This window comes from Pogona vitticeps, chromosome 9, assembly GCF_051106095.1.
Source record: "Pogona vitticeps strain Pit_001003342236 chromosome 9, PviZW2.1, whole genome shotgun sequence".
Lineage (NCBI taxonomy): Eukaryota > Metazoa > Chordata > Lepidosauria > Squamata > Agamidae > Pogona > Pogona vitticeps.
The window spans coordinates 8,739,936-8,758,947 of NC_135791.1; the positions used below are offsets into that span (position 1 = coordinate 8,739,936).

The 19,012-nt window shown below is 43.0% G+C and overlaps 1 protein-coding gene and 5 non-coding genes across 13 annotated transcripts in view; all 6 read right to left on the reverse strand.

The window, feature by feature from the left end:
* Positions 1-19,012, reverse strand: part of PHACTR4 (phosphatase and actin regulator 4) — a 131,197-nt gene that overhangs the window by 6,398 nt on the left and 105,787 nt on the right. For 3 of the 8 annotated variants that reach the window (XM_078380054.1, XM_072979796.2, XM_078380047.1), the window contains 4 exons: positions 15,161-18,786; positions 11,022-11,101; positions 9,915-9,978; positions 6,279-8,236 (listed from right to left, as the gene is read on the reverse strand). The gene's annotated coding sequence lies outside the window, so the exon portion shown is untranslated. Of the gene's footprint in view, positions 1-6,278; positions 8,237-9,914; positions 9,979-11,021; positions 11,102-15,160; positions 18,787-19,012 lie in introns of those variants that run through there. The other 5 variants (XM_078380051.1, XM_078380050.1, XM_078380048.1 and 2 more) reach the window with 5 other exon arrangements.
* LOC140702119 (small nucleolar RNA SNORA73 family) lies at positions 133-339 on the reverse strand. Its single transcript, XR_012081171.2, has one exon. It is a non-coding gene; the product is annotated as a small nucleolar RNA SNORA73 family (small nucleolar RNA).
* On the reverse strand, positions 1,059-1,265 carry LOC144584343 (small nucleolar RNA SNORA73 family). Its single transcript, XR_013538535.1, has one exon. It is a non-coding gene; the product is annotated as a small nucleolar RNA SNORA73 family (small nucleolar RNA).
* On the reverse strand, positions 9,512-9,718 carry LOC140702122 (small nucleolar RNA SNORA73 family). Its single transcript, XR_012081174.2, has one exon. It is a non-coding gene; the product is annotated as a small nucleolar RNA SNORA73 family (small nucleolar RNA).
* LOC140702120 (small nucleolar RNA SNORA73 family) lies at positions 10,437-10,643 on the reverse strand. Its single transcript, XR_012081172.2, has one exon. It is a non-coding gene; the product is annotated as a small nucleolar RNA SNORA73 family (small nucleolar RNA).
* On the reverse strand, positions 12,269-12,470 carry LOC140702123 (small nucleolar RNA SNORA73 family). The gene has a single exon (XR_012081175.1). It is a non-coding gene; the product is annotated as a small nucleolar RNA SNORA73 family (small nucleolar RNA).

The window sequence follows — 19,012 nt, forward strand, 5'->3', positions numbered from 1 at the left end:
TTTATAGTAGTGAAGTATAATGCAAGAAGATAAAATCTGAAACTCCTTAAAAAGGCTTGATAGACATTGTAGTCACATAACCTTTTAGTGTACGACCAGTAATGCACACAATAAAGAATACTCTCAATGAAGTAATGTCTCCTGCATGGTTTATCTCCTCCATCACAGCCCAAAGACTTGGAGAAGAATTAGGAATATGCAGGCTGCAGACCTCAGGGCCCGGCTTTCTCTCCAATGGTGTGGAAGGGGACTATATGTCACAGAGCGCAAAGGCCTACACTCCCACATGCCACATGGACAGAGCTGAGAGAGCGCAACCTCTCCAGGTATCCCCATTGGGTGAATCTACACTGGGCAGCTGTCATGCTTTCAAAAAACTATATTGTCAGTTTTTACACTTTTAACACTTTTACTGTGGTTCATTCTAAATGTAAACAGATAGACCCACTCAACGGGCAATGCATAAGGCCAACAACACATGAAAAGAGCAGACAATGCAAGCAGGAAAAGAAAAAGGAATTATTTTTGTGAATACCTTTTATTCTCAGAATGTTGCTCTTGCTCGTGTCAGGAATAAATGGTCACTTCAACCAAATGTTCTGGGATTTGGAAGATGCAAAAAGAAAGAGAGCAAAAACAGAATTACAAACTGAATTACTGAAGCACTTCTCAAATGGGAGGTCTGTGTGGGCACGTGTGCATTCACATGCACATGGTTGGGATACACAATGAACCCAGGCTTTTCTTTCATAAGGCCAGGAACATAAAACTGTTGTGTTACAAAGGAATGTTCATCATCTTCCTTCTTTAAGTCATGCTTAAATCCTTTCCAAATATCTATAAACACCCACCCACACCTGTAAACATTAAGCAAAATAAAACACACTTCTTCACAACCAACTAAATTTATTTCTTCATTTTGTTTTATAGTAGTGAGGAAGAATTCAAAAAGTTAATTCAAAACTCCATAAATAAAATGCTTGATCAACAGTGGAGTCATATATAACCTTTTAGTGTACGACCAGCAATGCATACAATAAAGAATACTCTCAATGAAGTAATGTCTCCTGCATGGTTTATCTCCTCCATCACAGCCCAAAGACTTGGAGAAGAATTAGGAATATGCAGGCTGCAGACCTCAGGGCCCGGCTTTCTCTCCAATGGTGTGGAAGGGGACTATATGTCACAGAGCGCAAAGGCCTACACTCCCACATGCCACATGGACAGAGCTGAGAGAGCGCAACCTCTCCAGGTATCCCCATTGGGTGAATTTATGTTGATCAGCCATCACTATATGTAAAGCAAAAAAAGAGGAAAAGGAAGAAGTAATAGTAGAAGAATAAAAACTTTAAACTTTTAAATGTTTTATTCACTCGTGTCAATAACAATCAATCCAACCATGCATCAGACACTTTCAAAACTTTAGGAATGCAGGAACCCAGCTGGCATTGTGACATTCATCAACTATTCACAGAATGAAGATTAATTAGTTAAAAAAACACACACACTCCCATGGCTTATCTGTTCAGCTGCAATCCAAAGTTCTAAAGATCTTTGGAAGGGATCAGTGTGGAAGGGATCTATACAGCATAGACCCCCAAAAAGCCAACACTGCCATAAGCAGAGCTTCAATAATGGATAGATCTATTTTTGTTGTTAAGTCGTGTCGAACTCATGGATAGATAATAATAATAATAATAATAATAATAATTTATTGTCATTGTAAGTATATACACATACAACGAAATTTAGATCTATGCTAAATAACAATACTGATTCTATAATATCCTGTCTAGTTAAACTAATTCTTCCTACTCCTGATGCCCTTTGAATATTTTAGACTACAATTAAATCCGCATTAATGCACAACATTTCAAGAACCTTTCCAGCCACAGAGGAATTGAGAATAGTGGCCCCTATTGACTGTGGTCATAAGAGTACTAATGTATTTTGTTGCCAGGAAAGCATTCACTAAATGTCTGCATATAAAACTAAAGGTAACCGAAGTCCACAATGTACATTAATGTATTGTTCTCGGCAGATACAGTAGTAGATTCCTGAAACCTGACAAATACTAGACTCATGTTCGAAATGGAGGTAAAAAGCACATGGCAACTGCCAACCAGTAAGATAACAGGGAAGGTATCAGAACAGATCACTCCTTTCTATTATTACAGTGGTGCCTCACTTAACGGGCGCCCCGTTTAATGGCGAATCCGCATAGCGATTAAGTTTTTGCGATCGCAAAAGCGAATATCGCTTTGCGATGATTGGTCGCTTACCAATTTTCGCATGTTTTCCCAACAGCTGATCGGCGGTCCCAAAATGGCTGCCGGGTAAAAAATGGCTGCCCGCTGTGTTTTCGCACCCTTTCCTCACTTACAGGGCAGCGAAAATGGCGGCCGCATGGAGGATTTCTGCTTAAAGGTGAGTTTTTTGTCCACAGGAACGCATTAAACGGGTTTTAATGCATTCCTATGGGCTTTTTCTTTTCGCATAACGACAAATCCGCATAGAAACTATTTTTCTGGAACGGATTAACGTCGCTATGCGGGGCACCACTGTAATTAGCTCCAAATTCTCCATAAAGAGAACACTGCCCTTTAATAGCATGAACCAAAGAAATTAATGACAATTCCCTGAGGAGCCAGGAGTTTGATCCCGTACTATGCCTTGTGGAAGAGTTAGGCTGTTTAGCCTTAGGCAAGCAACTACCTCTTGATGCTTTACAGGTTCAGCTTAAAAAGTTCCAATCCTGGGGGTTACCTAACTCTTAATGTCTATTGCTGCCCAGGATTTCTGGGAGTAGCTGAACATCTGGGGACCCAAGGTTGGGGACTGCTGCTATAAATGCTTATAAAGGAAACACTGCCCTAGATGCAAGACCCATTCATGGGCAGGTACCAAAATCCAAATAAATTCTTAGCAAGCGCATTCCTCCCAGGGATCAAGAGTTTGATCCCCTACTTTGCCCCACAGGAGAAGAGCCAGGCAGTGTGGCCTCTGGGGACCAAGCCACGTGGTCCCAGAGGGGCACCAAAAGAATTGTAAAAAAACAATTCAGTACTATACACCTAAAAAAAGCTTGGCATACATCAGAATCCACCCAACTGCTCATCACCATTATCATTATACAGATTTAAAACTATTCCAAGGATCTGCTTTCTATCGAATTTCTACCAATCACAACAGATTTAAAAAAGAAAGAAAAGAAAGACATTTGCAATTCTTCTTTAAGAAAACACTAGCTTTTAATGTAAGAAATTCAACATGCCTTTGCCAAGCCTGCTGATAGCTCTTTTTAAACTTTCCTCCGCTTTACTTTTCAAAGCATTTCTTAGGAGAAAAAAACCTCGCTACTTGAGAAACCAACCAGCTTCAGTTCTACACTGAATCAGATCCAAGCCTTCGAGATTCGGGGCTGTAGTGACTTACCTTAAAACCGGAGCCTCCCACCGGCTGCCCTTCAAACATGCCAAGACACCCCCCCAGAGCTCCCACCCTCTGTCAGCAAAGCAGGGCCAAACTGAGGCAGTATTTTAAAACAGAAACAATACAAACCCAAGCCCACCAGCTCTCGCTCCATAAGATCCCGCTTCCAAACAGGGCATCTTCCTGTCCCGACAATGAACCCCCCCTTTTCCCACCCGCCCAGTTTGCTCCTGGCTTCCCGGCTGGGCAGGAAGGGAGGCCGAGTTTGAATTTCCCTCGCCGCCTTGCTTTGCCTGCCCCCCCCTTCCCTTCTCGGAAGAAATCTCCCTCGACTCACGCCTGCGGCTTCTCCGAGGAGAAAAGCGGACGGCCCCCCCGCCCCCTCGTGGGGCCCCAGCCAGGCTCTCCCGCCACTTCCAGCCCTCGGAAAGTGGGCCGGACACGCCGGGGCGCCCCTTGTTCTACGCATTATAGATCCGACGTCCCGAAGGTGGCGCTGCCAAGCCCATTTCCCCCGACGGCCTTGCCGGCGGGACGCGGGGAGGGAACGCTCCGGCTCCCAATGATGGCGTCATCCCCGAGCGCCGCGGTAGCGGGAGGGGGAGCCCTGCTCCTCTCGGCCTGGCGCCTGCCGGCGATGCAAGCGCAGACGGGTTGCCTGGCCCGGGGGTGGGGTGGGGACTCTCGATCTCTTCCTTTGCGACTCTTTTTTAGGAAAAAAAAAACTCTAGCTATTTAACATAAAACACTCAACGCGCAAAATCGAACATCACTTACGTGCCTCTTTTAATTTCTCACGACTATATTTAAGAGAAAAAAGCCCGCGAAGAGAAAAAGGCCATCATTTGATTTCTTTATGGTTTTAGAGATGGAAAAGAGGGAACAGACGATGCTTTAAAGCTGCCATGAAGAAATGGAATTCCTACCCCGGCCATGGTCGGCCCAGCTTTTTTTATAAAACAAATTATAAAATTACAAGTAAAATAAAGTTTAGCAACAATAACTAAATTCCAACTTTTATGGGTAACGTGAAGCTCTCACCCTATTCTTCGCACAGCTTTAAAAAGGACGGCTGGACGACGACACCGTTTGCAAACGCCAGGAACGCAAGCTCGCCAACCGACGTCCCACGCCGCGAAAAGAAAACACCCGCCGTCGCGCGAAAATTTATAGCACGCAGAGGACGACGGGAAAAAACTCGTTTTGAGGGAAGGCGCATGCGCCAAAACGCCCCGCCCCCTATCCGTATTCAAACTATTGCCATTAAGCTTTTCCTTCGGGCAGGGGTGGCGGTTTTAGACTGACATGAGAACTAATGAATATCCAGAGGAAGGAGACTAGCCTAGCATCTTTTTGACTTGCTCTGAGTCCGTCATGGCCGTTTAAAACAAAGAGTTCACCGCTGTTTAAAACGTGTTATGCGCTTTTCCGCTGACAGGGAAGATACCATTAGAGAATACACCCTCGCTGAAGGAAAGGGAGACTGGTGCGCATGCGTAAAGAGACAGAGGCGCCCCCCCCCCAGGTCTCGAGATTTGAAGAATCGGGCGGGGTCTTGGAATGCCGTTGGCGCATGCGCAGGAGGGAAGTTTGGCAGACGTTGTGTACAGTGCATTTAGCTGACGTTAATGTTCTGTCCTAATCTGGAGCTGTTTTTCCCCATTCTTGGAGAATACATGCCCTTTACATTTATGCACATCCCCATGGTAGTGAGGCTACAAATAACAGACCATAGAGAGGAGCGGTGGAAATTGAGTATATGAATAACTTCCAAGAATGCCCAGGGACGGATTGTTCCTGGGTAGGACCAAATCAAACTACATTACAGGTTCAAGGCTCCGAAAGAAACGGATGGGAGGTTATGGCGTGGGTAAAAGGAGATAGATAAAAGGCTTTGGTTGACACGGGATGTGGGAAAACCCTGGTGAAAAATATAAGGGGTGGTGCTGGAAGAGAAACTGCAAGTAAAGTGCATTCACGGGGATTTGAAGTTGTATGGAATGGCATGGGCAGATACAGAAATTGAAGGGGAACACAGGAGTTTAAAAGTGGGAGTAGTACCTGGGCTAACTAGAGATATGTTACTGGGCAGAGATTGGGTAGGAGCCCACGAATTATTGCGTTTAAAAGGAGGTTTACAAGGGGAATGTAGAGAAGAAGATACAGACAACCTCTTTAATGCTACCTCAAGAGAGCAAACCTATTTATGGCAGCAAGACGATCCCACATTGCAAGAACTACTGAAAGAAGCTCAAAAGAAGGAGACTATTAGATTGGGTGACACAGGGTTTGAAATGCAGGGAGGCTTGTTATACCATATAGACAAAGAAGGCAACAGACAATTAGTGATTCCTCAAAAATGGAGGAAAACAATATTACAACTGGCACAAGACATACCCATAGCAGGCCAGCTTGCAACACAGAAAATGATACCTAGAATAAAACAAGATTTTGATGGTCAAGTATGAATAAGTATGAGATAGAGGAATATAGTCAAAAGTGTTGTTGTTTAGTCATGACAGACTCTTCATGACGCCATTGACCAGCGCACAACAGGCCCTCCTGTCTTCCACTGCCTCCCGGAGCCGAGTCGAATTCAAGTTGGTTGCTTTGATGACACTGTCCAACCATCTCGTCCTCTGTCGTCCACTTCTCCTCTTGCCTTCACACTTTCCTAACACCAGGGTCTTTTCCAGGGATGTGGAACGTGTAGAGAATGTCAAATAACGCAGGTAAAACCCAAATCAGAAGCTCCTCTAATTCCCAGACTGATGTTCCCCAATATTCCATGTATCTAAGGATGTGATTTGTTTTGATCCACTACAACTCACAAAGATATCTGCTGCTTTTTTAGGGTATCACAACATTTTGCTGTTTATTTCTCCCCCACAATATTAAATTTGTTCAACACAATGGAACAGACTAATTGCACTAGATCTTTGCAAACAATTTACTGATCAACTCCTAGACTGGCCACTGCTCGGTTACCAAAGAAATTATTTACACAAAAAAGTCTGCATTAAGTTTGCATATACTAATTTAAATTAATGCATGCAACTATCATTGTAATTAGATATTATTATCATTTAAGTTGAAATACAGTATAATTGAAATACAGTATATTATTATAAATAATAATCTCTCTCCTTGCTATTCTTCGGAAGTTTGCATTCAGTTTTCTGTATCTTTCCCTATCTCCCTTGCATTTTGTTTCCCTTCTCTCTCCAGTGGTACCTCGACTTGCGAACGTCCCTACGAACAATTCAAGTTACAAACGGCTCCGTTTGCAAAAAGTTGCTTCGACCTGCAAACGGAGCCTCAACTTAAGAACCAAAAAAGAGAAAAAAACATTTCCTGCTCTTTTTTAACTTAAGTTCACCTTAGGCCAAAAGAAAAAAAACTTTAAAAAAATTTACCCCTTAGTGGTAGAGTACGGATTAACCAGCTTTGCATTAGTTCCTATGGGAACTAATGCCTCTATCTACGAACGGCGCCTCGACATAGGAACAGAAAACAGCAGATACGGATTAAAAGGTTTTCAATGTATTCCAATGGAAAAGTTTGACTCGATTTACAAACTTTTCAACGTGCGAACTTAATTCCAATACGGATTACGTTCGTAAGTTGAGGTACCACTGTATTTGTAAGGCCTCATTGGATAGCCACTTTGCTTCCTTGCATTTCCTTTTCTTTGGGATGGTTTTTGTTGCTGCCTCCTGTAGTTAGGCTCCATCCATACATCTTGAGGCACTCTGTGCACTAAACTGAGTTCCTTAGATCTGTTCACTTCCATTGTATATTCATAAGGGTTTAGATTGTTCCTGACTGGCCCAGTGGCTTTCCCCATTTTCTTCAGTTTGAGCTTGAATTTTGCTATAAGAAGCTTATGATCAGAGCCACAGTCAGCTCCAGGTCTTGTTTTTGCTGACTGTATAGAACTTCTCCATCTTTGGCTACAGAGGACATAATCAATCTGATGGTGTTGCCCATCTGGTGACTTCCATGTGGAGAGTCGCCTCTTGTGTTGTTCGAAAAGAGTGTTTGCAATAACCAGCTTGTTCGCTTGACAAAACCGTATTAGCCTTTGCCCTGCTTCGTTTTGAACTCCAAGGCCAAACTTGCCTGTTGTTCCTTTTATCTCTTGACTTCCGACTATAGCATTCCAATCCCCTATAATGAGCGGAACGTCTTTCTTTGGTGTCAATTCTAGAAGGTGTTGTAAGTCTTCATAGAATTGATCAATTTCAGTCTCCTCGGCATCCATGGCTGGTGCATAAACCTGGATTACTGTGACGTTAAAAGGTCTGCCTTGGATTCGTATTGAAATCATTCTATCATTTTTAAGATTGTATCCAACTACAGCTTTTCCCACTCTTTCGTTGACTATGACGGCTACTCCATTTCTTCTATGGGATTCTTGCCCACAATAGTAGATATGATAATCATCTGAACTGAATTCGTCCTTTCCCCTCCAGTTTAGTTCACTGATGCCCAGGATGTCAATGTTTATTTTTGCCATCTCCTCTTTGACCACATTCAGCTTAACAGGGTTCATAGATCTTACATTCCAGGTTCCTATGCAGTATATTTCTTTGCAGCATCGGATTTCTGTTTCACTTCCAGGCACGTTCACAGCTGAGTGTCCTTTCGGCTTTGGTCCAACCACATCATTAACTCTGGAGCTACTTGGCCTTGCCCTCCACTCTTGCTCAGCAGAATGTTGGAAGCCTTCCAACCTGAGGGGTTCATCTTCCGGAATCATATATTTTATCCTTTTGTTTCTGTGAATGGAGTATTCTTGCATCTAAGGACAGTCAAATATAAATATGTGATAAGAATTCAGTTTCAAATCCAAGACAATGAGACAATTAATTAGAATTTCACTGGTGCTGCATGTCCAGAAATTTCTCTGTAATAAAGGATTGAGTCAGGTGGTGAGCTTTGTTTATGATAAAGAAGAACTGGAAGCAATTAATGAAGGATAAATACATCTGAAACAGCTTAGGTTTAAGCAGCAAATATGATATTTGGCAAGCATCATTAGAGGGGAGATAAGCCTGCTGGGTTGGGCAACAATTTTAATGATGTGATTTTTTTTAACTTGCTTATGCTTCAGGTTAAAGTTAATACTTTTTGTTAAAGTAGATTTTATTAAGGTGTTTTATAGATGTCACTTATTGAGTTTATAACCTAGATATTTTTCTAACTTAGAAAACACTATTTTATATCATGGAAATATTTAATATTTTTCACCTAATAGTTATGTTTCTCTGTATCATATTCAAATGTGTGAAGGAGAGAAGGGACATAGTGAGCCGTCCCCACAGATAGACATTTGAAAATGAGAAGGGAATAAAACAGGGAGAGATAACTGAGCAAAAAGATATACTGGTGGAGGAAAAGAAAGGGACAGAAAAAGAAAAGGGGAAAGTAGAATTTTGTCTACTAAAAGAAAGAGAAAAGGAGGAAGTGCTAAAAGTATCAGTGTGGGAAGAGGAGATAAAAGATCAAGGGGAAAAGAGATTTGGTAGAGAATAGAGAGAGAGAGTATGGTAATGAAGGAAGAGAGAAACAATGGGAGAGGAATAGAATCTATGAGAAAACGTGTGGCCTTTTGAAAGATTTCCCCAACCTAATGATTGCTGGACTGCTACCTGACCCAGAGTGGAAGAGAGAGGGAGAAACCACATTTGAGACGTTAGAATGGACAGTGGTGGTTTTCCCGCAGAAACAAGGACAAATACACTCACCCCTGCACAGCCCGTTTGTGCCTGTGCAAGCGCCACACTGCTGTTTGTGCATGCGCAAGAGCACCCAGACAAGCGCTGTGCCGCTGTTTGCGCATGAGCCTTTCCGTGATCGTAAGAGAGAACAGGGGGTGCCCCACCTTCTCCAGTCAGTCCACGGATCAAAAAAAAGGTTGGGGACCTCTGCTCTTGAGAACTGAGACTCTCCACTCCTGGACTACATAAAATTTAGCTGTGGTCTATATGGGATACTATGACAGCAACAACTACCAACTGAGATCAGTTTGAAAAGTGTACGCAACAACGTGCCAGTAAAAGAGCTCTTAGCTGAATAGTGTCTCCTGCATGGTTTATCTCCTCCATCATAGCCCAAGGACTTGGAGAAGAATTAGGAATATGCAGGCTGCAGACCTCAGGGCCCGGCTTTCTCTCCAATGGTGTGGAAAGGGTCTATATGTCACAGAGCGCAAAGGCCTACACTCCCACACGCCACATGGACAGAGCTGAGAGAGCGCAACCTCTCCAGGTATCCCCATTGGGTGAATCTACACTGGGCAGCTGTCATGCTTTCAAAAAACTATATTGTCAGTTTTTACACTTTTAACACTTTTACTGTGGTTCATTCTAAATGTAAACAGATAGACCCACTCAACGGGCAATGCATAAGGCCAACAACACATGAAAAGAGCAGACAATGCAAGCAGGAAAAGAAAAAGGAATTATTTTTGTGAATACCTTTTATTCTCAGAATGTTGCTCTTGCTCGTGTCAGGAATAAATGGTCACTTCAACCAAATGTTCTGGGATTTGGAAGATGCAAAAAAGAGAAGCAAAAACAGAATTACAAACTGAATTACTGAAGCACTTTTCAAATGGGAGGTCTGTGTGGGCACGCATGCATTCACATGCACATGGTTGGGCTACACAATGAACCCAGGCTTTTCTTTCGTAAGGCCAGGAACATAAAACTGTTGTGTTACAAAGGAATGTTCATCATCTTCCCTCTTCAAGTCATGCTTAAATCCTTTCCAAATATCTATAAATACCCACCCACACATGTAAACATTAAGCAAAATAAAACACACTTCTTTACAACCAACTAAATTTGTTTCTTCATTTTGTTTTATAGTACTGAGGAAGAATGCAAAAAGATAAATTCTAAACTCTATAAATAAAATGCTTGATCAACAGTGGAGTCATATATAAACTTTTAGTGTACGACCAGCAATGCACACAATAAAGAATACTCTCAATGAAGTAATGTCTCCTGCATGGTTTATCTCCTCCATCATAGCCCAAGGACTTGGAGAAGAATTAGGAATATGCAGGCTGCAGACCTCAGGGCCCGGCTTTCTCTCCAATGGTGTGGAAGGGGACTATATGTCACAGAGCGCAAAGGCCTACACTCCCACATGCCACATGGACAGAGCTGAGAGAGCGCAACCTCTCCAGGTATCCCCATTGGGTGAATCAACACTGGGCAGCTGTCACACTTTCAGAAAAACTATATTGTCAGTATATTTTACAGTTTTAATGTATTTCCTTCTAAAGGTCAACAGATAAACCCACTCAACGGGCAGTTCTTAAGGCCAACAACACATGAAAAGAGCAGACAATACGAGGGGGTGCTGATAAGTATTGAGCCTTTCCTCAGGGAAAAAAAGTGAGCTAGGAAGCTGTAACTGCCACACTATTCTACATAGGCCCCCAGGAAGTCAATGCACTTGCGATATCTGTCCTGCAGCTTCTTATGTCCCTGCAAATAAAATTCTTCCAACTGCTGGTTGCAGCATTTGCAGACAATACAAGCAAGAGAAGAAAAAGGAATTATTTTTGTGAATACCTTTTATTCTTAGAATGTTGCTCTTCCGAGTATCAGGAATAAATGGTCACTTTGACCAAATGTTTCTGGCTTTCAAGGCTCTAAAAAAAGAGAGAGCAAAAACAGAATTACACACTGAATTACTGAAGCACTTTGCAAACGGTGTGAGTGTGTTCTTGGCTGGGCTCCACAATGAATCCAACACTTCACAGGCTTTTCTTTAATCAAGTCAGAAATATAAAATAATTGTTACTCAGGAATGTTCATCATCTCCCTTCTTTAAGTCACGCTTAAATCCTTTCCAAGTACAGTGGAACCTCTACTTACAAACATCCCTACCTACGAACGATCCAACTTACGAATAGATCTGGTCGCAAAATTTTGCTTCGACTTCCGAACGGAGCTTCAAGACACGAACGAAAAAAGCCAGGGGAAAAGGGTAGGAAATGTAAATTTGCTAATCGTTGGTGGCGAAGAGGCTTTCGCCCCAACGGTTAGGAAAAGGGAGGCTCAGCCTCCCAGGGATCCCCTGCCGCCTTCGGAGGCCTCCCAGGGCTTCCGCACCCGATGCAGGCTATCCCTGGTAGCCCAGTCCACCTGGGCTTCCCCTGGCAGGCCAGGTCTACCCCAGGAAAGCCTGCGTTGGGCTGGGGAAGCCCTGGAAGGCCTCCGAAGGCAGCAATCGCAGTGGCGGGGGATCCCCGGGAGGTCTCCGATGGCGGCGTTCGCGGCGGTGGGAGACCCCCAGGAGGCTTCAGACGAGTAAGGTGCTCCTTTTATAAAAAAGTTGTTCTTGGTGGGTAGGTTTGGGCTGGGGGGGGTTATGTTTCTATGTTGTTTTGTTGCGTTGGTCTGTGCGTGCGTTTTGCAGTCCCAGCGTGGAACTTGCTATTTTTATTTTTTTTTCCCCCCTTCGGCCAGAACAAATTAATCGGTTTTAAATGCATTCCTATGGGAAATGGAGCTTCTACTTATGAACGTTTCAACTAACAAACATCATCTCAGATGGATTAAGTTCGTAAGTAGAGATTCCACTGTATCTACACAAACATAAATCTGTGTTAACATTAACAATGAGAAATAAAACAGACACTTGTCTACAGCCAACTATTAATATAGTCCTTCATTTTCTGTTTTATAGTAGTGAAGTATAATGCAAAAAGATAAATGTGAAACTCCATATATAAAAAGCTTGATAGACACTGTAGTCACATAACCTTTTAGTGTTTGACCAGTAATGAATACAATAAAGAATACTCTCAATGAAGTAATGTCTCCTGCATGGTTTATCTGCTCCATCACAGCCCAAGGACTTGGAGAATTAGGAATATGCAGGCTGCAGACCTCAGGGCCCGGCTTTCTCGCCAACGGTGTGGAAGGGGACTATATGTCACAGAGCACAAAGGCCTACACTCCCACACGCCACATGGACAGAGCTGAGAGTGCAACCTCTCCAGGTATCCCCATTGGGTGAATTTATGTTGACCAGCCATCACTATAAAGCAAAAAAGGAGGAAAAGGAAGAAGTAATAGTAGAAGAATAAAAACTTTAAACTTTTAAATGTATTCTTCACTCATGTCAGTAACAACTAATCCAACCATGCACCAGACACTTTCAAAACTTTAGGAATGCAGGAACACAGCTGGCATTGTAATATTAATCAACTATTCACAGAATGAAGACTATCATATTATAATCCTGATAAGGTCCAAGAATGTGAACAAATCTTTCAGAAAAATTAGTCAGTTAAAAAAAACACAAACATCCCCCCCCCCCCGCATGAACTTATCTGTTCAGTTCTAATCGAAAAAATGTAATGATCTTGCAGGCTCACCCCACACACTCCAATCAGTGTGGAAGGGATCTATACAGCATAGACACCAAAAAGCCAACACTGCCATAGGCAGAGCTTCAAGTATGGATAGATCTATGCTAAATACCAATTGTGATTTCATAAGATCCTGTCTAGTTAAACTAATTCTCAGAATAGTGGCCCCTATTGAACATGGTCATAAGTATACTAATGTATTTTGTTGCCAGGAAAGCATTCATTAAACTTCTTAAAAGTAACACAAGTCTACAGTGTACTACATAAATGAATTGTTCTTGTCAGATAGGAGATCCCTGAAACCCGACAAATCTAGTCTCATGTTCAAAATGGAGATAAAAAAATCACATGGCAACTGCCAAACAGTAAGATAACAGGAAAGGTATCATAATAGATCACTCTTTTCTATTATTTTTCAGTTACAAATTCTCTATATAGAGAACACAGCCCTTTAATAGCACACAACAAAGAAATTGGTAATAATTCCCTGAGGAGCCAGGAGTCCTACTATGTCTTGTGGAAGAGTTAGGGTGTTTAACCTTAGGCAAGCGACTTATCTCCTGACGCTTTACAGCAGACGTGGGCAAAGTGCGGCCCGAGGGCCACATACAGCCCGTGAGCTGCTCCTGTCCAGCCTGTGGACAGTTTTGAACAGCAAAACCATTTATAGCTTTTTGTCTAAAGTTAATCAGTTGCTTATCTTTAACATACCACAAAAAAAACTGTTTAGTACTTGTGAAGATTAACAAGTTTAAAATAAAAATAAACCACAACATCACTGTTTCATTTTATTTTTAAGTAAAGTTGGTTCGGCCCCTGAACACAGTTCAGATTTTTCATGTGCCCCCCCTACAGAAATTAATTGCCCACCCCTGCTTTAAAGGTTCAGATGGAGCTTAAAATGTTCAAATCCTGGGGATTACCTAACTCTTAAAGTCTATTTGCTGCAGACCTTGTCAGCTTATTGAGGAGCAGATATACTAAACTCCTTTTAGATATTTTGACTAAAGCTTCCAGAATTCCAGCTGGCCAAGTTCCCAACACAGCACTCTATAGAGGTTTGCATGAAGACTCCCATAGTCCCCCAGACTGCCTCAGGCCTCTCCTAACTGTAGCCTCAAACATGAAAGAGGCATCAGGTTTCTTATCTGTGCTGTAGAGCCTCATGCAATATTACCAGCACTGGACAACATAGGGCACAACATGATTTCCCTACACAAACACAAGCCAAGAGGAACATGCGATGATATAAACGGGAGTCAAGAAATGCCATCAGCCATAGCAAGCCTAACAAATCCCGTGGGCTGTATTTTAACAATATGGGGAGGATCTCACGTCAACCTCAAGGAAGCAACATTTTCTCTGTAAGGCAATGGCTTCCACCCTTGGGTCCCCAGATGTTCTTGGACTGCAACTCCCAGAAACCTTCAACATTAGTTGTGCTGCCCAGGATTTCTGGGAGTAGCTGAACATCTGGGGACCCAAGGTTGGGGACTGCTGCTCTAAAGGAAACACTGATCTAAATGCAAGACTCATTCATGGGGAGGTAGCAAAAACCAAATAAATTCTTAGCAAGCGCATTCCTCCCAGGGGTCAAGGGTCTGATCCCTTACTGTGCCCCACAAGAGAAGAGCCAGGCTGTGTGGCCTCTGGTGGCCAAGCCACGTGGTCCCAGAGGGGCACCCAAAGAAAGGGTGAATTATTTTTCAGTACAATACACCTAAAAAAGCTTGCCGTAATTCAGAATCGACCCAACTGCTCATTATGATCATTATAGATTTAAAATCATCCCAAGGATCTGCTTCCTTTTGAATTTCTACCGATCACAATAAATTATGGGGGGGGGGGGGGGAAAACAAAGACATTTGTAACTCTTTTTCAAAGAAAACACTATGGCTATTTAATCTGGGCCGGACACGCCGGGGCGCCCTTTCTCCAGCCACACCGCCGCTTCCCCCCCCCCCCCCCGCTCCCCAGAGACTCGCCTCTTCGTTGGACTTGAGCAAGGCTTTCTCGCTCTTTCTCTTTTGCAATACCGCCCACGCAACCCCTCCGAGCATGCGCCCTGAGACGAGGGAAGAAGACCCCGGCGTCCCGTAGGTGGCGCTGCCGAGCCATTTCCCCCCTCGCTTGCCCGCGGGGAGGAAAAGCTCCGGCTCCCAATGATGGCGTCATCCCCGGACGCCGGGAAACCTGGAGAGGGCCCCTGCTCTGCTCGGAGGGGCGCCTGTCGGCGACGCAACCGCAGATGGGTTGCTTGCCGAGAAGGGGCCTCGCGCTCTCTCTTGAACACTCTGGCCATTAATTCAACGCGCAAAATAAATCACTTACGTGTCTCTTCCAATTTCTCACTATATTGAAGAGAATACGAACACCATTTGATTTGTTTCTGCTTTTAGAGGTGGAAAAGAGAGAACAGACGATACTTTTAAGCTGCTACGAAGAAAGGGAGCTCCGACCCCGACCAGGTCTGCCCAGCTTTGCACGCAAAGGACGACGGGAAAGTCATTTCGCAAGGCGCATGCGCCAAAACGCCCCGCCCCCAACCGTGGTCAAAAGACTGTATTGCCGTTGAGTTTTCCCTTTGGGCAAGGGTGCCGGTTTTAGACTGACATGAGAACTAATATCCAAATGAAGACTAGCCTTGCACCTTTTTGACTTGCTCGGAGTACGTCATGGCCCTTTAAAATAAAGACTCATCGGCTTCCACAGCCAGGAACCTATTAAATAAATAAAACGCAGTTTTTCTTATGTTCTTCTGAGGCCCCCAGACCCTAAGAAGGTATGTTAAGTGCTTGATCACGGTAAGAACAGATGATGATGAACACAAAAGCTGAGCAGAAGCTTCTGCTCACTTCTCCAGGCTTGATACAAGCATTTCGGCTACTTGCTGGAACAGCCTAAGTCCCCACTGCTGAAGAATGTGGCCAAAGGACAGTTGACACTAACCAACTGATTGACAGCTGGCTTTACATGAATGCAAAGCTTTGTGACACTGCATTTGGCACAGTACGTTAAATAAAGTTCTTGCTTCCCGAGTGTTGAGGAAACTTGAGCCTAAGTCAGAAGTCTACGTCTAGTCGCCTAGAGTGGTCATTTCGACCAGATAGAGGGGGTATAAATAGAATGAATAAATAAATAAGTGCAATCTGTGGTCTAATAGGGTGAGTTTGAATTTGTAAATATTAAAACCATACATGTAGAAAATTACAATTTCAGTTAGTGACCTGTCAGATGCCAGAATGGCAGTGAAACTTCAGACTTGACTGCCACACATCTTAAAACGATCTCCCAGGTTTGTTGGTAAGTCATCGGGTGGTGTCAGAAATGAGGTGAAAACCTTGGGCCATTCCACTTCCCACTGAGGAGTAGCAACGACTAGCCATCCTTTCCCTGGCCATCAGGTATGCTAAGGACCCCTTCCAGTCCCTTCATCAAGTTCCGCTAGTGCAAACAGTCATGCTAAATACTCATGCCCACTATTACCTTTAAGTGTAAAGCTTTGCAACATACTCTAGCTTCTCCCTCTGATAGCAGTGCTTCTCATGTGTCAGTGAGTCAACAGAGAGTCATGGAAAAACTATATGAATAGCAAATCGTAACGGAGTTTTTCTATTAGGGAATCAAGAGTACATGCTTCTCTGTGCATTGTAGAAACCAAGAGTCCCCCTTCTCCAGTGGGACCACAACACAAGGAGGGCTGTAATGTTTTTTCACAAATCCCCTGCCACCAGACTTGTGTGGGTACTGTTTAACCACTGCTCAGGAGTACTATTCACTTTTGGCACTACAGAAATTGCATTATAATAAAAAGAAGTGCATTAAGGAAGCATAGCATCAACATTTCTAAGCAGCCACTGAAGTGTGAGCAGGGACTGATGTTCCCCAATATTCCATGTATCCGAGGATGTGATTTCTTTCATCTACCACAACTCACAAAGACATCTGCTACTTTTTTAGGGTATCACAACATTTTGCTGTTTATTTCTCTTCCACAATGCTGAATTTGGTCAACACAATGGAACAGACCAATTGCACTAGATCTTTGCAAGCAATTCCCTGATCAACTATTAAGCTGGCCACTTCCCGATTACCAAAGAAATTATTTAAACAAAAAAGTGAGCAGTAAGTTTGCATACACTAATTTAAATTAATATATGCAACTATCATTGTAATTAAATGTTATCATTTAAGTTGAAATACAGTATAATTGCCTGGGAGAACAAGTTAGTTTAGCATCAGTATGATACACTTTAGAATGGAGTCAGGATACTGCCACGCCAGTGGGCCCTCGCTCAGTTCACTTTCCTCCCAAGAAGCAGGCATCTTTTAATTTTGTGGCTGTTGTCTACCATCAGCAGTGATCATGGAGCCCAAGAAAGTCAAATCTGTCACTGCCTCCATATTTCCCCCCTATTCGACAGGTGGTGATGGGACTAGTCGCCTTGATCTTAGTTTTTTTGATGTTGAGCTTATATCAGATCTTTCTGGCATATTTGTGTATTCTTGTCACCTCTTCTTGATGTCTTCTGCTTCTCTTAGGTCCCTGCCATTTTTGTCCTTTATCATGTCCATCTTTGCACAAAATGTTCCATTAACAGCTCCAACTTTGTTGAACAGATCTCTGGTTTTTCCCTTTCTGCTCTTTTCCTCTATATCTTTGTTCATTTAAGAAGGCCCTCTTGTCTCTCCTTGCTATTATTTGGAAGTCTGCATTCAATTTTCTGTAACTTTCCCTATCTCCCTTGCATTTTGTTTCCCATCTCTTTTCTGCTATTTGTAAGGCCCTGTTGGACAGTCACTTTGCTTTCTTGCATTTCCTCTTCTTTGAGATGTTTTTCATTCCTGTCTCCTATACAGTTACGAGCTTCCAGCCATAGTCCTTCAGGCACTCTGTCCACCAAATTGAGTTCCTTAAATCTGTTCTTAACTTCCATTGTATATTCATAAGGGATTTGGTTTAGATGGTACCTGACTGGCCCAGTGGCTTCCCCTATTTTCTCCAGTTTAAGGTTGAATTTTGCTATAAGGAGGTTATGATCAGAGCCACAGTCAGCTCCAGGTCTTGTTTTTGCTGTCCGTATAGAACTTCTCCATCTTTGGCTATAGAGAATATAGTCAATCTGATGTCGCTGTTGCCCATCTGGTGATTTCCATGTGTAGAGTCGCCTCTTGTGTTGCTGAAAAAGAGTATTTGCAATGACCAGCTTGTTCTCTTGACAAAACTTTATTAGCCTTTGCCCTGCTTCGTTTTGAACTCCAGTGCCGAACTTCCCTGTTGTTCCTTCTATCTCTTGACTCCCTACTATAGCATTCCAGTCCCCTATAATGAGACGAACATCATTCTTTGGTGTCAGTTCTAGAAGGTGTTGTAAGTCTTCATAGAATTGGTCAAGTTCAGTCTTCTCAGCTTCGGTGGCTGGTGCATAAACCTGGATTACTGTGATGTTGAAAGGTCTGCCTTGGATTTGTATTGAAATCATTCTGTCATTTTTGAGATTGTATCCCAATACAGCTTTTCCCACTCTTTTGTTGACTATGAGGGCTACTCCATTTCTTCTATGGGATTCTTGCCCACAGTAGTAGATATGATAATCATCTGAACTGAATTCGCCCATTCCTGTCCAGTTTAGTTCACTGATGCCCAGGATATCAATGTTTATTTTTGCCATCTCCTGTTTGACCACATCCAGCTTACCAGGGTTCATAGATCTTACATTCCAGGTTCCTATACAGTATACTTGTGTGAAGCATCGGATTTCTGTTTCACTTCCAGGCACGTCCAGAGCTGAGCATCCTTTTGGCTTTGACCCAATCTCTTGATTAGGTCTGGAGCTCCTTGTCCTTGTCCTCCACTTTTTCTCAGTAACATGTGGGACGCCTTCCGACCTGAGAGATTCATCTCCCAGCGCCATATCTTTTAGCCTTTTGTTTCTGTCCATGGCGTTTTCTTGCATCTAATGTTAGTCAAAAATAAATATGTGATGAGAATTTCGTTTCAAATCCAAGACAATGAGGAGACAATTAGAATTTCACTGTTGTAAAAGCTTGAGTCAGGTGGTGAGCTTTGTTTATGATAAAGAAAAAATGGTAGCAATTAATGAAGGAATAATACAACTGAAACACCTGGTTAGTTTAAGCAGCAAATGATACTTGCCAAGCATTAGCAGGGGGGAAGCATTC